General features: G+C 41.8%; 1 long non-coding RNA gene across 1 annotated transcript; it reads left to right on the top strand.

Annotated features, from left to right (window-relative positions):
* Positions 1-4,668: 4,668 nt before the first annotated feature.
* Positions 4,669-13,612, top strand: LOC145522650 (uncharacterized). The gene is made up of 3 exons (XR_014066078.1): positions 4,669-4,751; positions 8,262-8,321; positions 13,445-13,612. It is a non-coding gene; the product is annotated as an uncharacterized LOC145522650 (long non-coding RNA).
* The last annotated feature ends 11,303 nt before the right edge of the window (positions 13,613-24,915 follow it).

The following is a 24,915-nucleotide window of genomic DNA, read 5'->3' as shown; positions in this document are numbered from 1 at the left end:
GGGTCTTCCTGATGCAGGGATCAAACCCGCATCTCTTGTGTCTCCTGCATTGGCAAGTGGATTCTTTACCACTGTGCTACCTGGGAAGCCCTTATAGGAAAATGATTTATTGGGGAATAGTTATTTAACCTATATACCGAGCACATCATGAGAAATGCTGGGCTGGATGAGTTACAAGCTGGAATCCAGATAGGTGGGAGAAACATCAACAACCTCAGATATGCAGATGATACTACTCTAACAGCAGAAAGCAAAGAGGAACTAAAGAACCTCTTGATAAGAGGGAAGAAGGAGAGTGGGAAAGGCAGCTTAAAACTAAATATTAAAGAATTAACATCATGGCATCCGGCCCTATTACATCATGGTAAAAAGAAGGGGAAAGGTGGAAGTAGTGACAGATTTCCTCTTCTTGGGCTATAAAATCACTGCAGATGGTGACTGCGACCATGAAAATCAGAAGATGACTGCTTCTTGGCAGGAAAGCAATGACAGATCTAGACAGTGTATTGAACAAGCAGAGACATTACTCTATTGACAAAGGCCCATATACTCAAGGCTATGGTCTTCCCAGTGGTTATATACGGGTGTGACAGCTGGACTGTAAAGAAGACAGAGTGCCAAAGAATTGATGCCTTTGAACTGTGGTGCTGGAGAAGACTCCTGAGAGTCCCTTGGATAGCAAGGAGATCAAACAGTCAATCTTAAAGGAAATCAACCCTGAATACTCATTGGAAGGACTGATGCTGGAAGCTCCTATATTTTTGTCACCTGATGTGAACAGCCAACTCATTGGAAAAGTCCCTGATGCTGGGAAAGATTGAGGGCAGAAGGAGAAGAGAGCATCAGAGGATGAGATGGCTGGATGGCATCACCAATGCAATGGACATGAACCTTGGCAAACTTTGGGAGATGGTGAGGGACAGGGAGGCCTGGCATCCTGCAGTCCATGAGGTCACAAAGAGTTGGACACAACTGAGTGACTGAACAACAACAAAATCATTTTAAAAAATCTCTTTGCTTTTCTTCTTTCTTCCAGCTGCCATCTTGGACAACGAGATGACTTTGAGGATCAAAATAGAAAGAACCTGTGTGATTGTATTAGTTCACTAGGGCTGCCATAACAAAATACCACAGAAAAACAGAAATTAATTTTCTCACAGTTCTGGAGGGTAGAAGTCCCAGGTCAGTGTGTCAGCAGATTTGGTTTCTTCTGAGGCTTCTCTTCTTTGCTCAGAGATGGCAGTCTTCCCCCAGGTACTCACAGTGTTGCCCTTCAGTTGACGTGTTGTCTGTGGCCTCATCTCCTCTTCTTACAAGGGCACTAGTCATATTGAATTAAGGTCCACTCAGATGAACTTATTTTACTTTAACTTCCTCTTTAAAGGCCCTTTATCCAAACACAGTCACTTTCTAAATTCCTAGGGCATTAAGATATCAACATAGGAATTCTAAAGGGTCACAGTCCAGCCTGTTACCATTGTTATGGACTGAATATTTGTGTCCCCTCAAAATTTATGTGTTGAAGCCTAACTTCCAATGTGATAGTGACTGGAGGGGCTTTTGGAGGAATTTTGGTCCTGGGATTGGAACCCTCATAAATGGGGTTAGTGTCCTTGTAACTCGAGACGCAAGAAAGCTTGCCTCTTGTCTCTGCTCTCAGCCATGCGAGGAAAACAGGGAAAAGGTGGCTGAGAGAAACCAAGAAGCAGGATCTCACCACTCTGCCAGTGCCTTGACCTTGAACTTCCCAGCTACCAGAACTGTGAGAAATAGAATTTGCTGTTTAAGGTCCCCATCTACACTATTTTCAGTATAGCAGCTTGAACTAAGTCAAGAGTGCTATAAGAACTGACAGAATTTTACCAAATCATGAAGATGAATAATGGCTCCATAGAAATGAATATAGATGTGAAGAAATGAAGTTAACCAGTGAACATAAAACACGGTGCAAACATTTCATGGCCATGTGTTGAAATCATAAAGTGTGCTCAGCTGTGTCTGACTCTGCATCCCCATGGACTGTAGCTGGCCAGGTTTCTCTGCCCATGGAATTTTCTGGGCAAGACTACTGGAATGGGGTGCCATTTCCTACTCCAGGGGATCTTACCGACCCAGAGATCAAACCATGTCTCTTGTGTCTCCCGCATTGGCAGGTGGGTTCTTTACCACTCTGCCACCTGGGAAGCCCCTGAAATCATACAGATTTCACTGTGGAATTATGTTAGAAATCAATATCAAAAGATATTTGAAAATAACCCACATATTTTCAAGTGCAATATGACATTTACCAAGAGAGATCTTTCACTTAGTCATATGTTTCAGTGTCTCCTAGTGTATAGTCTATGAGAACTTGAAAAGAACTTGTATCCTCCTGTTGTGTGAAAATTGTATAAATCTTAATTATGTTGAATTTGTTCATGGTGCTTTTCAGGTCTACTATATATTTTTACTTTTCTGTATGTTCATTCTATTAATTTTTGAGAGCTTGATATTGAAACTGCAAATAAAAAATCTTAATTTATCTACTTAAAAAATAATTGTAATATATAGTGGACCTATATATGTAACTTTGTTCTATATTTTCCAAGTCTCCTATAAATGTGTTATTCTTTCATAATTTAAATAATAAAAAAGAAAGAGAAAAAAGGAAATTACCCATTGAAGATTGGGCGGTAGAGAAAGTACAGTCCAGGAGGAGAACATGGTGAGAACAAAGGCCTATGGTAGACAGGACGGCACGTAGACAGGAGGGCATGTGACTGGGTTCCCAGCGTGACAGAGCACTTGGTGACGGGAATGACCAGAGAGGGTGTGGGGTGAGTAAATGAGGGTCAGGCGGGTCAGAGATTCCTGTCTTACCAAAGAGTAATAGAAATCTCTTGATTGCTTGAAACAAGGGTGGCATGATCAGATTTGCATTTTGAAAAGGTTACACTGACTGTAGTTTGGAGAACAGACTGGAAGGATGCCAGAATCAATGGGGAAAACAATATAGAAGAAATAAAAGGAAAGGCATAGGACTGGGTCTAGAGAGGGCTAATATTTTATAATTGAGGAAGGAAGGATGAGAGAAGGGAGAAGGTAAAAGAAAAATTAGTAGCTGAAGAAGGAAATGGGATTCAGATTTTTTTAAAAATTAGATAAACATAAACATTTTATTTTTTAAGTATTTTATGTATTTGTTTATTTGGCTGTTCTAGGTATTTTGGCCACCTCATGCAAAGAGTTGACTCACTGGAAAAGACCCTAATGCTGTGAAGGATTGGGGGCAGGAGGAGAAGGGGATGACAGAGGATGAGATGGCTGGATGGCATCACCGACTCGATGGACATGGGTTTGGGTAGACTCCGGGAGTTGGTGATGGACAGGGAGGCCTGGCGTGTTGTGATTCATGGGGTCGCAAAGTGTCGGACACGACTGATTGACTGAACTGAACTGAACTGAGGTCTTAGTTTCATGGAATCATCAATCTTTGTTCTGGCATGTGGAATCTTTAGTTCAGCATGAGAACTCTTAGTTGGGGGCATGTGGAATCTAATTCCCCGACAAGGGACTGAACCTGGGTCCCCTGCATTGGGAGCACAGAGGCTTAGCCACTGGACCATCAGGGAAGTCCTGACATGAATATTTTAAAAAGTTGATAAGAAGCCACTGTGGAAAATGGTTTGCCAGTCCCCAGAAAGGTAAACATTGAATTAGCAAATGACCCAGTAATTCCATCCTAGGTGTACATGCAAAAAAATAAAAAACTGGTGGCCAAACAAAAATTTGTACACAAATGATCATAGCAGCACTGTTTACAGTTGCCAAAAGGTGGAAACAACCCAAATGTCTATCAACTGATAAATGGATAAGCAAAATGTTGTATAATCCCTACAAAGAATTTTACTCAGCATGAAAAAGGAATTAAGTATTGATATTTACTACAATGTAAGTGGACTTTGAAAGTATTATGCTGGTTGAAAGAAATCAGACATAAAATGTCACATATCGTATAATTTCATTTATATGACATACACAAAATAGCTAAATTTATAGAGATATAAAACAGAAAAACAGTGGTTTCCAGGGATTGTAGGAAAGGGGAAATGGGGAATGATTGCTAAATGGATAAGGAGTTTCTTTGGAGGGCTGTGAGATACTCAGAACCGGACAGAGGTAATGGTTGTCCAACATTGTGAATGTACTAAGTGTGACTCAATTCGTACTAAATGTGACTCAATTGTACACTTTTAAATAGTTAATTTTATGTTACATTAATTTTGCCTCAATTAAAAAAAGTAGAAAGATGAGATATTGGGAAGACTGCAGATGGAAAGTAGGGAGAAGCCTTAATACGGAGTGGTAGGGTTTATGGACGGGGCTTCCCTGGTGACTCAGATGGTAAAGAATCTGCCTGCAATGCGGGAAACCCAGGTTTGATTCCTGGGTGGGGAAGATCTTCTGGAGAAGGGAATGGCAACCCACTCCAGTGTTCTTGCCTGGAGAAATCCATGGACAGAAGAGCCTGGTGGGCTACAGTCCACGGGGTCGCAAAGAGTTGCACATGACTGAGTGACATCACAATAATAATAATAATAGGGGTTTACATTGGCCCTGTAAACCTTCCCTGGTGGCTCAGATGGTAAAGCGTCTGCTTACAGTTTGGGACACCCAGTTTCGATCCCTGGGTTGGGAAGATCTTCTGGGGAAGGAAATGGCAACCCGCTCCAGTACTCTTGCCTGGAAAATCCCATGGACAGAGGAGCGTGGTAGGCTACAGTCCATGGGGTCACAAAGAGTTGGACATGACTGAGTGACTTCACTTTCACTTTCTTTCACAGTGGCCCTAGTGGTAAAGAATCTGCCTGCCAATGCAGGAGATGCAAGAGACATGGGTTTGATCCCTGTGTTGGGAAGTTCCCCTGGAGGAGGAAGTGGAAACCCACTCCAGTATTCTTGCCTGGAAAATCCCATGGACAGAGGAGCCTGGTGGGCTACAGTCCATGGGGTCCCAGAGAGGCAGACACAACTAGGCCCAGGGCACAGACACAGAAATGGTTGTCCAACATTGTGAACATACTAACTGTGACTCAATTGTACACTTTAAAATAGCTAATTTTCTGTTACATGAACTTTACCTCAATTTTTTTTTTAAAAGTAAAAGATGAATTATTGGGAAGACTCTTGTTGAAAAACAGAGAGAAGCATTAATCCAGAGTGGTGACTCTGAGAATTTGTGAAGAAGGAGGGTTAAAGCAAAAGTGGAGAGATTTACCTAAAACAAGTTTGTGGGATGGCTCCTTTATATTCTAACAGGAAGGAAGTAGAGATGATGGGTAGATATAGGTGGGTTTATGCATTGGTTATCAATGAGTTGAGGAGAGATCTACATATTATGGCATTTATTATATGATGTGAGATGACCATGTGCTGAGAACAAAACAGAAGGTTAGCTTAAAGTTTAAGGAGAATTAAAAAAACTTTTTTTGAAAAAGTCATTACAGAAAGTAGGAGAGTGTAGACCAGAGGTAAAATAGAGCTGGTAAGTTCACAGCCTGTTTGAGACTGAGCTTTGTTGTTATTTTTTTCCCCCTGGCTATATTTAGATACTTAGGTACAGGCATGAAGAAAGACTTGGACAACTCATATTAGGGTTTTGCTGGACTTACATGATGAAAAGATAGTATAGCAAGAGATGTTGACAAGAGGGCTGCTGAAACAATGAGTCATGAAATGAGGTTATCTCAGGAGGGAAATGAGGAAAAGAAAGTGTTGATTAAATAGCAGAAAATAGAGGAATCTATACACCATAAGTGCTAACAAGGTTGAATAAAGGCCAGGGGGTACTCAGTCAAGAACATCAAATATAGGAGATTCTTAGAGTAAAAAGGTAGTATGGGAATTAATGACCTTGGTTATAAAACAGAGAATTAATGATTTTGGTTATGAAACAGGTGATGACAAGAAAGAGGGACTGAATGGAATGGAGAAGAATCTGAATGAGGCCAAGACGCTGAGAGCTCTGGATGTTGGATGGGCCAGTTGCTCATCCATGTAGACACTGAGATCGTTCAAGCTTTCATCAGGGCTTGGATAAAGATCAAGTGTGGAGTTACGTGACAAAACCTTTGATTAAAGAAAGGGAATAACAAGGTGGTGGCTTGAGTAAAGATGGATTGATTACATATTAGTGAAGTCAAATGAAATTGGTCTTACTGAGAAGGATTTGAGAAGACAGAAGAATTATGTTCTGAATGCAACAATGGGGAGACACAACATTTTCCATACCCGGTCTCACTACCTCCTGGCCCTAGAATTGCTGGGACGTGAGATAATAAACAGTGACCTATGAGTCCTAAAGGATAATAATCCAATAATCCAATGAATAATCAGACCTGAATATTCATTGGAAGGACTGATGCTGAAGCTGAAGCTCCAATACTTTGGCCACCTGATGCAAAGAACTGACTCATTGAAAAAGACCCTGATGCTGGGAAACATTGAAGGCCAGAGGAGAAGGGAATGACAGAGGATGAGACGGTTGGATGGCATCACCGATGCGGTGGACATGAGTTTGAGTAAGCTCTGGGAGTTGGTGATGGACAGGGAAGCCTGGTGTGCTGCAGTCCATGGGGTCGCAAAGAGTCGGGCAGGAGTGAGTGGCTAAACTGAACTGAATGAGTGTGTTGCTGGAGAAGGAAATGGCAACCCACTCCTGGCAGGCTACTGTCCACTGGGTCACAGAGAGTTGGGCACAACTTAGCGACTAAACAGCAGAACAAGTGTGTTGCCAAGAAATGGTGTCATAGAAGCAGAGACACATTTTGATTAAAGCAGCAAGGTGTAGGAAACCCTTGAAAGGCGGCTTGAAGGTATTAATTGTGTATCAGATAGGGACCCGTGGTCAAGAAAGTGAAGCTACCCCATGGCTTTCATATTGTGGGAATTTAATTCATGGAGTTGGTTCCAAAAGTTTTTGGCAGGATTGGAGGAACAAAAAGAGAGAGGTGAGGTGTCTAAAGGTGGAAGCAGATTCTGAGAGGTCAGAAGCTGCTAATGACTGTGAACCAGCCTTTACTGCTCCTCTCCTGGGCTGCACTCCCTGATTCCCACTGCCATTGTCACCGTTGCCAACAACCATCACACCAGCAGAGCCAGAAGCAGGAAACTGCTTCCTCCCTCCCACGTTCTGTTCTTCACTGTCTTCCATTGGCAGAAGGAAGCCAGCTGGCAAGGAGCCTGCAAAAATATGTCTGCAATCTCCCAACCCCAGCAATGTACATCCAAGTGTAGAAGGAGAGGCGTGGGCTGAGAGAAAACATCGACTAACTGGCAGGGGGAGGGCTTCCTGGCTGTGGATCAGCCATTCCAGGGGCCACTGTGGAGGATTTGAATGGTGACATGAGGTGGTAACTTGGTCAGGGGCAAAGTAGGAAGGATAATAGGAAACATGTCCTACCCCAACTCTTCACTGAAGACCTGGCGATACAGAACCAAATAGAAGAAGATGTGTGTATCTTCCCACCAGCACTTCTCCTAACCCACTTGCAGTTCTGCTCTCATTCCTTTGCATGGATGAACTTGCCATGATTTGTAACCAAAGCCATTCTCATCTCTTCACTTGCCTCAAGGACATCACTCCACAATTGTTTCCTTATCCTCTAGTGTTATCATTTCTTTCATGGTAGGATTTCTCTCATTTAAAAAGTAAGAAAAGAAAGAAAGAGGAGAAGGAAGGAAGGAACCCTTCTCCTGACCTCAGTGACCTCTGTCACTTCATTCTGACCCCTCACCTTTCCACCTTGAACCAAACAGATCTCTTATACTTCTAGATCAAGCATTTGAATTTTCATTTTTTGAAAGGTTGAGGGGTGTGTTTGATTTTTTCTTTCTCTCTCTCTTTTTAAATGGTTTTATTTTATTCATTTTTTGATATGGACCATGTTAAAAGTCTTTATGAATTTGTTACAACATCACTTCTCTTTTATGTCTTGGTTCTTTGGCTCTAAAGCACGTGGGACCCCAGCTTCCCAACCAGGGATTGAATCCACACCCCCTGCACTGGAAGGTGAAGTCTCAACCATGAGACTGCCAGGGAAGTCCCCTGTTTTATTTTATTTCATTGTCTTTTGTTTTTTTGAGTGCACCATGTGGCTTGCAGGAGGATCTTACTTCCCTGAGCAGGGATCGAACCCAGGCCCACTGCAGTGAAAGTGCCGTGCCCTAACTGCTGGACCACCGGGGAATTCCCTCATTTATTTTCTTAATTTACTCCTCAGAAAGACCATACAACAGTTAATGCTGATGAAGAACATCTTAATCCATGAACTGTTCTTAGTGTAAGTAAAGTTCTCTTGGACTTGATGTTTGTTTGGTTAGGAATATGGAAATTGAACTCCAAGCTCTGAATTTTATGCAGAAAAATCTAGCCTTCTGAAATGCATTGATTTATATCTGGTAGGAGAATCTGAGGTATATATTATTTTCCCTGAGCAGTGTACTTTTTTTTTTTTTTTAACCTCATAAAGGGCAGAATCATTTGTGTGTCGGTTTGAGTTTTTGGAAAATGTATTTCTGTATCTCTTCTGTGTCTATTGCTTTGGTTGCATTTGAGTGATTAGTGAATTCTTCTCCTGTTCATTAAGGATGTGGGTGTGCGCCCGTTGACGGTACTCTTCACTCACAGCCCCGCCTCCTACCTCTGGGACACACTAGGGGGTGTGTGTGTCTGGGAGAGAAAGGGTGCAGGCGGAGAGAAAGCAAGAAAGAGCAATAACAGAGATGGAAAGTATGCCTGAAGGCAGGCGGGAGAGAGGTTGGAAGAAAGGCTCTGAAAGAAATCCGAGAGGCCAGCTTTCAGGGTAGAGAGCAGCTGTACCGCATATTGCTTTCTGACGAATCCGCTGAAAGGCTTCATAAAAGTCCTCAACCCTTTCAGCAAGTATGTTTTTTGGTTTTGTCTTTTTCTTCTGAAAAGCACATAATGGGGTGAAGAAGGCAGTGTTTAATTAAGAGAAAAACAGTTCAGTTCCTGTGAGGAAATTAGTATCTACCTTTAGGCAACTCAGTGGAGTGCTTCACAAGTTAAGTGGGAGCCTCTGGAAAATAAGGAAGACCTCAAGCAGCTGCTTCTGTGAAAGCAGATTAAGATCTAGGATTTTTAGAGGAGCCGACAAGAGCATTTTTGGTCCTTGGGGGTAAAGCTGTTTTGTATTGATTAAGCAAGCCAGATCAGACAAATGGACACATTTGGTCAATTCAGTTTCCCAAGGCACAGCTCCAGAGCTGCAGGAGGTAGTGGTGATCTGGAGAGACCCAGGGTGAGGAGGATTTCTGGGTATCTGGCTTGATATGTTTATTCACATCGTTCATTTTACTTGGCAGCCCTGTGTAGCTGAGACTGAGCATTTTGCTTTGTTTGTATTACGTAGAGATGATAATTGGATACACTAAAGGGAACTTCATCTGATCATGTGAGCAGATAATTGAAAAAAAATTTTTTTTAATTGTTCTTCTGGTGTTTTTCTGTCTTGATTATTTACAGGAGGGAGGATCAGGGAATTATATATATACATATATACATACATATATATGCGTGCTTGCTAAATCGCTACAGAGGTGTCTCTTTGTGACCCCCATGGACGGTAGCCCACCAGGCTCCCTTCTCCGTGAGATTCTCCAGTCAAGAATACTGGAGTGGGTTGCCACGCCCTCCTCCAGGGGCCCTTCCCCATCCAGGGACTGAACCCCGAGTCTCTTGCCTCTCCTGCATTGGCAGGTGGGTTCTTTACCACTAGCTGCACCTGGGAAACCTATATATATATGTGTGTGTGTGTGTGTGTGTATTTATGTAAACCATGTGTATATATATATATATAAACTACCACAGGAAGGCTATGCTAGGTATAGTGGGGACTGGAAATGATAATGAATAGAATATGATAATGACACAGGAAATGTCATGTACTAAGGGTCATAAGAAACAAAGGCGGCCGCAAAGGAGGGCATTCATTGATCATCTTTATCTGTAAACCCAGTAGGAAGAATTTAAATAGATGGCAGTAGTATTTGTTAGACTTTGGAGGATGAATAGGATTAAAATGGGCAGAATGTAGGGGGTGGGGAGTCATTCCAGAAAAAGGAAATAACATGAGGGAAGCTCTGTAGTGACAAACTGATGGATTCAGCTGGCTCTAAGTTCGTAAGGACATTAGTAGGAAGGGGGAAAAAGAAAGTTAAAACAAAAGAAAGAAAAAGAGTCGTAATCAGACCATCAGGCTTTGAATTCAAAGGTTAAGAATCAGTTGGAGAAAGAAGACCCAAGTAAATCTCTTCAGGAGGGAAAAAAAATCAGTAGTACATTACAATGGTTTCTGAATCTTTTCATAATATTATCTAACATGTTTAATCAGTGAATAAATATATTGCTAGGTTAATAAGATTAACTAAAGGTTACATGTTACAAAGAAACAATCTAAAAAGATGTTAAAAGTTACAACTTCTTGAATCACATCCTTTGATTAAAGTGAAGTCGCTCAGTCGAGTCCAACTCTTTGCTACCCCATGGACTGTAGCCTACCAGGCTCCTCTGTCCATGGGATTCTCCAGGCAACAATACTGGAGTGGGTAGCCATTCCCATCTCCAGGGGATCTTCCTGACCCAGGGATTGGACTGAGGTCTCTTGTGTTGCAGGCAGATTCTTTCTGAGCCACCAGCGGAGCCCCAACCTTGGGAGGAGGTGGCGTAATTTACCCAACTACCACTCCAGCAGGCTTAGGAGGGAGAAGGGTGAGCTCCTCCCAGCTACAGAATCCTTTTTTAGAGCAGCATTCTGAGTCACAAGCCTCCTAGAAGGCTCCGTTTAAGAGTTGCCATCCGACCGTTATCTCAGAAAGTTTCCAGTGTGTCCAAACACTGCGTTTTGTGGGCCTCTTGAGCATTTCTTTAAAGCTTGCCCTTGGGAATGTTAGTAGGGTTGGAAGTGGCTTAAAAATCTTAGAAGTGTGGGAGCAAGGGAGAGGGAACTTTGCGTTGATTGTTCTTTCAGTTTATCATCTGGCTTTCCCTCCCCGCCTCTCTCCTCCCTGTTTCTCTTTCCCTTCCCTCCTCCCTCCGCCCCTCCTTTCTCCCTTCCCCTCTTCCTCTTCCCTTCCTCCTTCTTTTCTTCCTTAATTCTCTTTGGTATCTAGTATGTTTGATTAGTGGATAAATTTGTTGCTAGGTTAACAAGATTAAAGAAATTTACGCTACTACAAAAATAAAATCTAACAAGTTGTTAAAAGTTTAGATGCAGCAGTCTCTCTCTCTCTCACACACACACCCACATTTTGGGGTGAGAGTTGTAGTCCTTCACACAATTTCTCTTCTCCCACGTCTATAAAAGTTTTCACCAAACCTGAGATAATAACTTATGGTCTGGATGTGTGTGTATGTGTGTGTGTGTGTGTGTGTAGGTATTGTGGAAAAACTGAAAAAGAGTTGGCTGTGGTCCCCTCCCGCGAACCTGGCATGAGTCCCTGTCTGTATTTTCCTAGGTGGTCCCAGAGGATGGAGACAGGGGAAAGCTTTGCTTGCATCGTGAATTTCAAGTTTTCAGAGGCTTTTAGGACATTCTGGTCCTCTCAGTAAAGAATGCTTGTGGCCTCTGTGCTGGGAGGTCAGTTGGCTGGGGAGACATTCCCCTCAGGCACGCACTCTGATGTCTGTTCTCTGTGAAGGCTGTGGGCTCTCAGGGGGAGATTCCATTTGTCTGAGCCTTCCAGTCTGACTCACTGCCCTGGGAGGGCAGAGTTCAGCCCTGAGTTGCCAGCAAGCCCCCGGCCTTAAAGGCACAGCACGTGGATTATGGCTTAAGAGGAGATGGGTGCTAACAAGTAACTGGGCTGCCACTTGCTAATTTCCAGCTGCCTTGTTTATGAAGCATTGTTGACAAACATACATTCCAGTGAAAAGGCAATAGTTTGTTCCAGATCCCGTTCACTTGGGCATGGAGAAAAGCAAATGAAATTTTACACACCCTGTGAACCTGAGGTCACCTGCATCATCCACATGGAGAATAAGAATATTTAATGTGTGATTAAAGTTCTGATCCATAGGGGGAGGAAAAATCATTTGCACGTCACAAGATTTTTCCGCCTCCTTGATTCTCAGCCCACTCACTTCATAAATTAACAACAGGTAGCATCAATCTCTCTTCAAAATATGGGAGACACATGTAACCTGGAGGGCTCAGGCTTCCTGAGCCTGTGAAAATAGACATTGTCATTTTCTTGAACACCCACATCTTCAAGTAAAAGACACTGTCTGTTGGCATGAGGGAAGTTAGGTATTTTAGAGAATCCAAGAGCATTTCTGTGGGGGTGTATGCATATATTCATAAGTCATTCCTTTTCCTTTCTGGCTGAGATGTCCAATATGTGCGCTAAGTTGCTTCAGTCATGTCCAACTCTTTGTGATCCGTTGGACCAGAGCCCACCAGGCTCCTCAGTCCCTGGGATTCTCCAGGCAAGAATACTGGAGTGGGTTGCCATGCCCTTCTCCAGGGGATCTTCCTGACCCAGGGATCAAATCCACATCTCTTATGTCTCCTGTATTGGCAGGCGGGTTCTTTACCACTAGCTCCACGGAAGCCTGGATGATCAGTATGCTAAAACCCAATAGCCTCGAGCCTTGACAGATCCAGAACTGACTTTGGAATCGGGCATTCTGGCTGTGTCCTGGGCATTGCCACTGGGATATGGACACGCCACAGCCCTGCCAGGATTGTTGCCAGAGGGGCTAAAACTCAGCAACACCCCCCGCAACTAGAACTATGCAGCTGCCTCTCTACCTTGAGGCCACTTCCTGGGAGGTGGAAAGCTGCCAGTTATGTCTGTGATCTGTTCAGGTAATGGGTGGGGGCGGGACAGATTATTTTCCCCTGTACTTGACAGGATTTAGATCTGTATGAAGAAGTAACTTATATTTAACATTTTTATTTGAGAAGCTTTGATGTGTACTTCCATTTACTGGCTATCACCTTTAAAACTCTTTGACATGCAGAAATTATCTGGTTGATTTATCATTGTCTTTTGAAGGCTGACTCATTTAGAAATGACATGACATTTGCATTTGAAATCAGTACTGTATTTATTTCATTGTTCTGAGTCTTTCCAAATAAATCTGTGGATTTTTTTTTTTTTGGATAATTGTGAGAAAAATAATAATGTAACAACCTTTAAGGAATGTATGGGTTATCTGCAGTTCACAGCTCTTCCAACTTCAGTCTTCCCAAACTCTGTGCAAAGTAGCAAAATGACCAAGTTCTATGCAAGGGAAAATTATATTCCGGTTCTATGGCTGGAGTAAGATTAGTAATAGTAACAATCAAAACTTTAAGAACAGTCAATGTAATTTTGTCCATCTTTATTCACTCCTAATATTTTAATGAACAAAATTTAAAAATACTAATCTTAAATGCAGGGAAATGAAGATCTTTCTCATGAGAGTAGAGATGTGGAAGTCAAGATGGGCTGACGCTGGCTGAAGTCCTTCGTTTTGTGGCTTTCTTCAGATCAGCACAAGGATTACGTACATTGTGATTTTTAGAAGATGCTGTTAGCCATATTCCTAATAAATAAGATGGATATTGAATTCAGAGTTTTTTAATTATCTTTATTCTTGATGCCCAGTGAGATTGCTGTATGTGGAATTTAGACTACCATTGATCAAAAAGAGAGATTTGAAGTAAAACATGGAATGCTTTGGAAAAATCCCAAATGCCAGCCACTGTTAGTTATCTAAATTCAAAAGATAGGAATGAAAGACAGTGATGTGATTATAGTGAACTTTTATTGAGTGCTTGCTGTTGATCGTACACTCTTTTGAATCTTTCCATGAATTTAGTGACTTACTCATACTAACAGCTTCTTGAGGTAGTATTAATATTATTTCCATTTAACAGGTAAGGAAACAGTCTCAGTAAGGTTGAAGAGCTTACTTACCTCCAGAGCTAGTTAATTGGAAGGCTGGGACACAATCCCGAGTTGTCTGACTTGGAAGCCCACATTCTGAAACACTATGGGATGTCTTTTCGATGGCAGATGTGCCTGAAATGATAAAAGTTCAGCAAAGAAAAGAACTGGAGGTCAAAATAATCTCCTAACTGAGAAAGACTATCTGGTGTGATAGGGGCTTTCCTCGTGGCTCAGATGGTAAAGAATCCACCTGTAATGCAGGAGACCTGGGTTCGACCCCTAGGTTGGGAAGATCCCCTGGAGAAGAGAATGGCTACCCACTCCAGTATTCTTGCCTGGAGAATCCCATGAACAGGTTAGAGTCCATGGGGTAAAGAGTGTCTCAGAGAGCCAAAATCTTGGTACTGCAAGTACTTTGTATTATAGGTGAAGAAACTGTAGCCAAGACAGCTCGGATGACTTGCTTGAAGTTTACAGCTTGTTTGCAGCAGAGGTAAAACTGGAGACAAAGGAGGTTTTCCTGACAATCATTAATTCAATCCCTGTTCTTGTACCTAGCACTTCTTTAGGTGTTAAATATACCAAGAAACACAACTGATGAGGTCTCTGTAGTTACGAGAATGACATCATAACCAGAACAGTGATTTGACATTAGGCTAGATTACCAAAGGAAACTGTGGAATGCTCATGTTAAAATATTAGGAAAGTGGAGATAAACTATGAGACGGGGGAGTGGGCTTGATATGGGTTCTACCACATTTTATAGACAAACTTACTGACATCTATGGATAATAAGATATCCAGGGTGTAAGTGTTAGAGGCGAGCAAGATTCAAACTGACCCTTCATAGTGTATAGTGTGTGTGTGTGTGTGTGTGTGTGTGTGTGTGTTACGACCTACTGGTGAGGCAGCAGCTCTTTACATGGGTCAGTAAAGCTGGTTGGAGTAAGATAACTAGTCAGATTGCCTGGAACCAAAGAGATCCATCTTTCTGGCAGGACTCACACAGCCCAACAAGCCTCACCTTTTCATTCATGCTTACTTTGATTACAAATTCAAACTCACAGTTGTGCATCTGGTTCAAGCTTGCCACCTCTAGGTTGGGAATCTTGTCATGCTAAGGAAAAACCACCAGCCAACAGCTGCAGAGGAGCTGGTGCAGACACAACAGCTGAGGACCAGTGAGCTATCTACCCACCCTCACCCCCCCAAAAAACATGTTAAATCATTTCGGTGTCATGTGCCATTCTACATGGCTTCTTGGAGTGAATTAGCAAAAAGTGGCTTTTCTGGTAGAGTTATGAGAATAAGATACATGACGCAGTGGTAAAAAAACCCACCAGCCCATGCAGGAGACAGACGCAGGAGACATGGGTTAGATTCCCGGGGTGGGGAAAATCCCCTGGGGTAGAGCATGGCAACCCACTCCAGTATTCTTGCCTGGAGAATCCCATGGACAGAGGAGCCTTGCAGGGTACAGTCCATGGGGTCACAAAGAGTTGGACATGACTGAGCATACACACGCACATGCATCACTGGAGGAAATTTGTACAAGGCAGCCTTCCCCAAATCTCCCTTTTTGGCTTACAAATTGGAAAAAGGAGCTCCATGTGGATGAAGGCAGCTCTGGGCCAGTGTGCTTGGGTGGGTGGGCTTGCTTTTAAGGGTGTGTGTGTGTGTGTGTGTGTGTGTGTGTTAGTCGCTCAGCCATATCCAACTCTTTGTGACCCCATGGACCATAGCCCGCCAGGTTGCCCTGTCCATGGGATTCTCCAGCAAGAATACTGGAGTGGGTTGCTGTTTCCTTCTCCAGGGTATCTTCCCGACCCAGGGATCGAACCCCAGTCTTCTGTATTGCAGGCAGATTGTTTACCATCTGAACCACCAGGGTATTGATGCCTCAAACTTTGGGGAGCTTGGACAGGAATGAAATTTGAACAACTCACTCACTTGCTATCAAGGGTGGAGTAGGACAAGAGGGTGGGTGCTTTTTGCCTTTGAGAGTTGGTGTAGATCCTGTAGAGGGTTTCTCAGCCAGGGAGAACCCAGCACTCGGGCCTTCCGGAATCTACAGCTCACCCATCCCCTTGTCAGAGCTAACGTGGCAGAGGTGGTTGGGCAGTGGTTGGAGGCGGTTACTGGCTTGGGGCCCTGAAACACTGAGTAATTCCTAAGACGGCTGGGACCCAAGGCTCCATTCCAGACACTTCCACGTTGTCAAAAGAAAGGAAAAAAAAAACAAAAAACGCCACCACTCAGCCCAAACTGTTGGAGACAGATCCCTTGGCGTTGAAACAAGACCCATCCCTTTATGGAAGGACATTGTTGGAAAGTTCTACCATATAGAAAAGCCAGGATTCTTTTCCCATTTTTTTTTTTTTTAAATAAGGAGGGACCAGATCAAGAGTGAGGACTGAAGAGGGAGGGCTGAAGGGAATCACATAACTTTTCCAGAAAGTTTTGAATCTACTTGGTTTTTAAAGACAGCACTTTGAGCTTCCCTTCAGAGCCCCTCCAATGAAAGGATCAACCACTTTTATGAAGCCTGTGCTGGGTTCATGCCGTGGACTTGGTGAGGAGTCAGAAAGCATGGAGTTGATGATTTCAGAAGAAACAAGGCAAGATAGATTGCACATCAGATCCTATAAACGACAACCACGCGTGGTTAACAAAAACAGGCTGTTGCAGCTGCATTCTGAGTGTTTATTTATTGGAGGAGAGAAAGGTAACGATCAGGAAGAAGGGGAATCATGTCATGAGGTTATCATGTCAGGAGTCAAGCAGATTGACTGCCTGGAGTGACATCCCTGTCTGTGTAGAGCAGGGAGACCAGCACGTGGGTCAGAGACACAGGAACCTTTGAGACGTGGACTCAGAGCCCCAGCATCGATTGTAAATCAAATTTCAGGTTTCAGTGCAATTAAGAGCTACTGCAAAAGTTTTGAGAAGAGACATGATGTGATCGAATTATTTTAGAGCAGTATGGTTTTTGTTTTAATTAGGACAAACCACAGTGACCATGAGAGGGCCATGAGAGGATCAGTAAGTAAGGTAATTCACTAACCACACCGGTTGAGGAGCTGATAAGGTCTTTCTGAAACTCACACATTAAAGCTGCAGAGGGGACCCTACAGACAAGAGTTGTGTTGGGGTTTTTTTCTGTCATTTTTTTTTTCTGGATCCCCAGCTTGATTTGTTCTCATTTGTGTCCATAAACACCAAAAATATACTGTTTCATCCCTCTATGTCTTTATTCATGATCACGATTTGGACAAAGTGAAGATGCGAAGCATCCAGGCTAGAGATGCCTGACTTGTTTCTTTATCCTATTTTGAAAATAAACACTTCGTGTTTTTCTTACTTTCTCGTTATCAGCCCGACTCCTCTTGGAGGATTTTAGTCTAAAATCTGAGTGTGCTTACCAGCTGGGAAAAATTTGACATTTACTTGATTCTGTCCCTTGGAAGTAAAGAAAAAAAAACTGGCAGGCTTATTAAACAACATGTCTGCTTATTTATTCCTCCAATCCCTCCCTAGGTTGTAGGCTCTTTTTCAAAGCTCTGATAGACCTCTACTCAGTTTTCTAAAGGTAATTTCCCAAAGTGCTGCCTCTGGCCGTAGAAAATGCCACGTAGGTTTCTGGGTTTATAAAGGCTGAGAAAGCTGCTTTGGTTACATTTTCAGCTTTTTTTTGTGCGATTCTGGGTGGTAACACCCTGTTGCCAGCATTATTCTTTCCTTTTTCTGGGAAGAGCCATAATTGTACTTGGCTTGGTTAACACAAAGGCCTCTGAAAACGATGAAGCTGATCCCTCTAGCGTTCTTTTGTGAAGACTACAGTATAGAACGCCGACCAGAGAAAAACAGCAGCAAAATACCACAGACAATAGCTCTTGGAGTCAATCTGTTTTTCAGATGACATTAATAAAATGACTTACAATAACAATACTTCGTGCTACGTATTTACAAAAGAGAATGTTGGCCCTTTTCTATAATCTGTCTGCATATTTCAAGGGTGCAGTTGGTTAACATTATTGGAGGATGAGTGGCATTGAGAATTGTCTGAACACGTAATAAACAATTTAAATAACATAGCCAGAGTTATCAGAGGTGCAGAGGCAATGTAAATATGCCTTATTTTCAGAAATGAATTTACTGCACTGTTTAGGATTGTCTGACTATATTATAGGCTTTTTCTGTTCATACAAAGAAGAGAAGAGATTTCATATATTTTTGCATTCTTTTTCCAATGCTTTCTGATGTTCAATAAAAGAGTATGCTATCTTCTTCATGTTTTTTTTTATGGACATTTTTTTTTTCTACACACAGATATTTATTAAATAGCTATTCTATTCCAGGCGCTGAAAATACAAAAAATAAATAAATAAATAAAATGATAAGATAACATCACTTTCCTCAATAAACTGCATTATTTCCCTGGAAGGTAGACTCTTAAACAACTACAGTAGAGATATATACAACGTCCTGGGGACTCAGGGGAAATGATATTAATTATTAATATTAGCTCATAACGAGGATGAGCTTTTTAAACTGGGTTTTGAAGAAGGAGCAGGACTGAGAGCCCTTATATCAGAGACAACTTACGGTCTGTGGGTTTGTCGTCTTTAACTAATCCCTGGCTCACTAGCAATTGCGGGGAAAGCTTCAGTGAGGTAGACAGCTAAGTCCTCGGAGCTGTGCGACTTTAGTTTCTTGTGCCAAGTGCTTCTGGCTCTGTCCAGCTTCTCTTCTGGTGGCTCCCATTCTTCACATTAAATAGAAAGAGCTGCACTGTAGGGATACCAGCTTTCTGTTAATGGACGGGAAGTAGAATTTGCAAGCAGTATAGGGATAAGTATGGGCTTCCCTGGTGGCTCAGACAGTAAAGAATCTGCCTGCAAAGTGGGAGACCTGGGTTTGATCCCTAGGTTGGGAAGATTCCCCTGGAGGAGGGCATGGCAACCCACTCCAGTATTCTTGCCTAAAGAATCCCATGGACAGAGGGGCCTGGTGGGCTACAGTCAATGGGGTTTCACAGAATCAGACACAACTGAGCAACTAACACTTTTTTTTCTTAGCGATAGTATTGGGACTCCTGCTATAGCTCTTAATTTGGAGCAGGAAGAGGTCTGGTACACGCAAAACTAAGAGAAATAATAAGAGTAGAACAACACCCATAATGTGGCTAGAAGCAGGTACTGACTGAGGGAATCTGGCTACGCTAAATCATCTCTCAGAGCCTTTCCAGTTGTAAGAGCTCATGAATTAATTGTCAGAATTATTATCCAAAGGGCTGATTGCCCAGAGAGAGTTGAAGTAACTGCATGGCCACTCAAGACCCTACTGCTGTGATATTTCCACCCAACACTGCCTAACAAATGCTTCTGTCAAAAGGCCCCCAACTAAGATATTAGCAGTGATGTTGATATGGAAGTTCACCAGCTGGAAAACACTGAGATAGTTTTCAAAGGTTTCTGACTCTCTTGGGCTACAGTTTAGCACATTGAGATCACTTGATTCATTATATCAAATGTTACTATATTTACATTTTACATGTACAGTTGAAACCAAATAGTAGTCATAAAAACTAAAAGCATCTCAAGGGTCTTAAACTGTAGAAAGCACAATTGTGTTGTAATTCAGTATGAATGTCACTGTAGTAATCAAACTATTTTACAGGCAGTTAAAGTAATATTATTATTACTTTGTAAAGGAGTGAACTCTAGTGTTTCAATAGCTCCTTAATATTATAACAACAATATGGTTTAATAGCAAAGGCACCATAGTATATATATGTATATATATATATATATATATCTATATAAAACAAAATTACTTAAGTGTAAAATGCCATGAGAGGCAGTACTGAACCACAAACTAAATAGGAGAGTTGAGAATTCTAGATTTAAACTAGCCATGCTTATTTATAACAATCCTTTGGACATCAGAGAGTTTCTCTTGCAAAACATTTCCTCTAGACTGTGAGTTGACATTGGTATATTGAAGTCATCCCTATGCTTCAGCCTTCCTATTCCTGCATTAATCACAATACATGTAGTTGCATTCATCCTGCCAGCAGAAGATAATTTTTATCCATGCTCTCAGAAGAAATGGAATCCTAAATTAATTTAGGAATCACACTTCAAATATTTAAAAGGAAATCTACATTTTGTAATGGGCAGATCCATTAATTACAGAAGGGATATGGAGAATGGAGAATACGAATTGTGAAATGGGGCACAAATTTATTATGTCCTTGATGATCTTTAACACCTGCATTCCCCTGGGCTCTACTGGCCTTGGCCGATGAATGAGGTCATAGTGATGGTCATGGCTCAACTTTCATTGGTTCATTGGATTTATGTGACTGAGGTTGGACTTAAGCACCCACCCTTCTACCAAATATTTTGAAAATTATCTCCAGGCAGTGTCTCCTATGTGTGTAGGTGTAAGCAACTTTCCCTGAACTGTTGCTACACATTTATACATCACTGCCCTCTGCTTGCCCAGTATTATAGTTCCCCACCTAGTGATGCCTATGCTTTCCTAGGGATGTTAGCTACCATGTCTGGCACTGCTAATTTTTACTGGGCACTAACACGATTCTTTAGCATCCTTGTTATTGTTGTTCAGTTGCCAGGTTGTGTCCGACTCTTTGTGACCCCATGGACTGCCTGCATGCCAGGCCTCCCTGTCCCTTACCATCTCCTGGAGTTTGCCCAAGTTCGTGTCCATTGAATCAGTGATGCCATCCAACTATCTCGTCCTGTTTCCCTGTTCTTCTGCATCCTAGAGATGCCAAATCTACGTAGGGAAGGAAGGGAGAGAAGGAGGAAGGTAAGGTTTTGTTTCATGATTAAAAGTGTTGCTTATACCCTGGTGTGTTACAGAGTAAAGCAGTTTTGAAGGTTTTACTTATAGCTCTTTTTCCTTGAGATTCAGACACACCTAGGAAAAAGATCAAAAGGTAATAAATCTGAGATTGTGAATTATTTTTATTTTCTTCTCCAAAACTTTATACTTTTATCAAAAGAATTTGAGTAGATATTTTAATTTAAAAAAAAAAAGAAAGAGAAGTATCTCTCATTCAAGGTTCTGGGCTTTAGAACTACATCTCTGCAATTTAACAGGGGAAACCAAACAGTTTAAGATTCTCTGTTAACAATTTTATCAATTATTTATTGATTCCTATTCCATTTATGTATGAAGATGATTTGATGGCATCCAAGATAATTAGAGAAAAGCGAAGGTTAACAATGAAAGATGAAATCCAAAGGAAAGGCTAGTAGAAACAGTGCTTGGGAAGAAATGAAAGTAATTTACTCTGATGAAAAGGAATAAAAAAGACTAATGGGAAAAGACTTTATCACCGAGGAAAATGAGGAACAAGGAGGCACTGTTTACATCAATGGGTTGTTCTCTGTCTTTATTTTCCATGGCACTAGATTGTTCAATTGGGCTAGCTCTTTGATAGCTCACCTCGAGGGCTAAACTAAGAAATCCAATTACTTTTCTAGAAGCTGTAGTGATGACCAACTAAACTGTGGCCCTTGGGGACAGTATTTGTATCCTTTGACAGCAATTAATGAAACCAATAAATCAATTAGTTAAATTAAATTAAGGTCCACCCAGCTGTTTCCACAGCCCATCCATGTGTAACTAAATGTGATTATAAGGATGCCCTTGATGTGAAACGGATACAACTCAAGTGATCTTTGCTGTCTTCATGTCCTTAACGTCTCCCATTTACAAAATTATAGTTATTCTACCTTTGTCTTGACTCTGTATTGGATGAACTTTGCTTGGAGGGGAGAGCTCTTGATAGAGGCAAGGGGAATACTCTTTGTATTGCTGAGTAAAAACTGATAATACAGGAGAATGCAGTTCTTTCTATTTATCCTTTTCTTAGATTTAAGAGCTCTCATTTTTCTTCCAAAATAATTCTTGTGTCCAGACTTATTTTCGATTTCAAAGAGGTGACTCTTATCGCTCTTGACAGCGCTGGCTCCTTCGACTTCCACCTTCTTCCCTGGGACCCGTCTCATTTTCCTCCATGCCTCACAGCCCTGGACTTGTCCCACTGTTAACTTCGTTTTATTTTCCTCCTTCCCAAAGAAGTAAATGGTTTCTCTTTCTTCCCACCTCCTCACACACTGGCCTTCTAGCTGGTCCCATCAGTCTGCTCCACATTATGAATAGATGGTAGCAATGGCCTACCGTCATTGATCTCACAAGCCTCCCCCACCTCTGATCCTTTCCTTCATGGCTCTCCAGACTTGGACACCATTGTTGGATCCCACCTTCTGGGACTGTTTTGAGATTAGCCATGCTCCATACCAGGTCCTCGCTGTACTTCTCCATAGATATCTTCTTTATTATCTCCATGAATTCTTACATCTCCCAGTTCTTTCTGAATGTCCATTAAATATTGATCAAATACCTGCTTTTGGAAGGTGTTGTTTTAGGTCCTAAATATAAAGATAAATAAGAATGCTCTTGAGCAGTGGACAGGATCGTTGGGAAGGCAGAGGCGGGCAAGTAGCTCTGATAAGTTGACTCAAATCCCCTGCCACAAGAATACAGAGGATGGGGAGAATAATTTAAACTGGATGGAGTAGAAAAGGATAACATAGATGACACTTGTGTTGAATGACCAGAGGGGGAAGGAGAAAAATGTCATTTCGAACATAGTGAACCTTATGTGTCTAGACCTGGAGCCCATGATCTGATCCAAAATGTAATCTGATGACTATGAGAGTATTTTCTGTGGCTGATAATGTTGAAAAGGTGGGTTGTGGCCAGACTCTGAGGATTTGTGGGTTCTGGACTGGAGAATCTAGACAGCTTTATTTTTTTTTTACTAGAACTGTGTAAGCTAAGATTTTAGAGCTGATTTTGATGCATATGATCTTATATGAGTTGCAAATGATGCTTGTCAGCAGTGTGGGGAATGGATTAGAGGAACCATTACTTGGTGGAGTTAGTGGAACCATTTAGAAACTCATTTCATTGGTCTAGGTGAGAAATGACTAGGACGTACCAGAATAGCTACAGTGGGAATGGATACTAGACATCTTGTGCAAGCAAAATGGGTAGGAGTTAGTGTTGATTTGATATTGAGGATTGGGGGTGGAGAGAAAACTTAAAGAGAACTGTGATGTTTCTGAAATAATTTTTATTTCTGAAATCATTTTTACACACTTCTGTGCAAGCATTTCAATACTTTCTGCCTCAGTTCAGTGTTTGAAATACAATTTCGATATTAATTAAAATTCTTCTGGTTACAAGTGAAGGAAACCAGTTCCCTTCCCAGCATCCCTGACCCCCCACCACCCAAAATAAAAGGACACTGGGTTGACTCACACAGAGTGCAAGAAAGATTTGACACTCTAGACAGGGCAGAAATTAAAGTAGTGACAGATACCTGAAAATAATTAATTCATGAATTAATGCAGAATTCTGATTCCCACACCTCCAGTCTCAGGATTTCCCAGGCCACCTCTGCATAGCCTCAGCATCTGAATGGGCCAACTATAGGTCAGCTGTTTCCCCCAGCCTCATTCAAACGTGACTATTGTGACCTGGTCAGACAGTACAGCTCTGGCTACCAGAGGCCACATCCTTGTCTGTCAAGGTTGGTATCCAAAAAAGATGAGAATCTTGTGAGTTGGACAGATATTTTGGAACACAGGGAGATACCTTCCCAATGTTCTAAATTGTTTTGAGCTATGTAATCTGCCTGCCAATGCAGGAGATGCGGGTTTGATCCCTGGGTTGGGAAGATCCCCTGAAGGAGGAAATGGCAACCCACTCCAGTGTTCTTGCCTGGAAAATCCCATGGACAGAGGAGCCTGGCGGGCTACGTTCCATGGGGTCGCGAAGAGTCGGACACAACTGAGCGACTAATCAACAGCAACAACTCACTTGAGAATCTGATGAACACTGATGATGACTCTCTTGCCACAAAAATATGTACAATCACAAAAGTATATAAGGAGTTGATGGGCCCCTTGAAAAAGATCCACAGATTCCAGATGAAGAAATTTTTGCCTGAAGAATACAGTCTGCACTTCCCAGTGTCACTTCCCAAGGTCTTCATGATTTGGTTTCTAAAAGCCCGTCACAAGTAGAGAGGGGACGCAAGAGAGAAAAGCGCTCTGCATCCCACTTCTCTCCTCAAACACTTACAGGTACAAAACAAATTAACTTCCCGTCACCAAATCTTGAGTCATGTCATTTCTTCTTTCCACGAGGAATGTCCAAATCCTCTTTTTGAAATCCTACTCATTCTTTTATGGTCAAACTGAAAACGTGTTCCTTTTATGAGGTCTTTGACTCATCCATCAAGACAAGGACAATTTCCTCTCTTCTTGCCATAACAACGCTTCCTACCTATTTGTCTCACAACACTTATTGCTTTTTTCTTTACATTATGTTTTCTGTATGGTTTACCTCTACGCTTAGAGTATAAGATCCCCGGAAATAGGACCAGGGTGCCATTCAGCTTTGTACCTGCATTTCTAGTGTTCTCTGCAAAGGCAAGACCCTTAAGAAATGCTTATCAAATGAATGAAAGGCTACTTACTGGAAGAGAAAGGGTCCCTGTCTAATTTTATACTGCTTATATTTTATAAGCTCTTTTTTTCTTTTTCTTTCTTTTTTTAACTAGAGAAATGAGTCTTTTTCTTTCCTTTTTATTGTGCTCATTTTTTCCCTTGAACTTTGTGTTTTGTCTCTGCTTCTCTCCTGACAAATCCCATCTCCTCATCTCACATTTTTAAAAACAATTTTCTCTGGAGACAGATTTTCCTCCTTCATATTTAAAAACTATATTATTATTATTAATTTGAATGACTATCTTGTTTTCATTTTTCTCCAGCCCACAGCCTTTGTCTACTTTCCTTTATTCACAGGGGGAAAATTCCGATCAATTCAAGAAGCACCCTCCTTTCACTGAAAGGCATTGTTTTCAGATTC

The sequence above is a fragment of the Giraffa tippelskirchi genome, chromosome 10, assembly GCF_054371585.1.
Source record: "Giraffa tippelskirchi isolate mGirTip1 chromosome 10, T2T-mGirTip1v1.2.pri, whole genome shotgun sequence".
Lineage (NCBI taxonomy): Eukaryota > Metazoa > Chordata > Mammalia > Artiodactyla > Giraffidae > Giraffa > Giraffa tippelskirchi.
The sequence above is the reverse complement of the archived record's forward strand: the minus strand, read 5'-3'. Positions and strand labels throughout refer to the sequence as shown.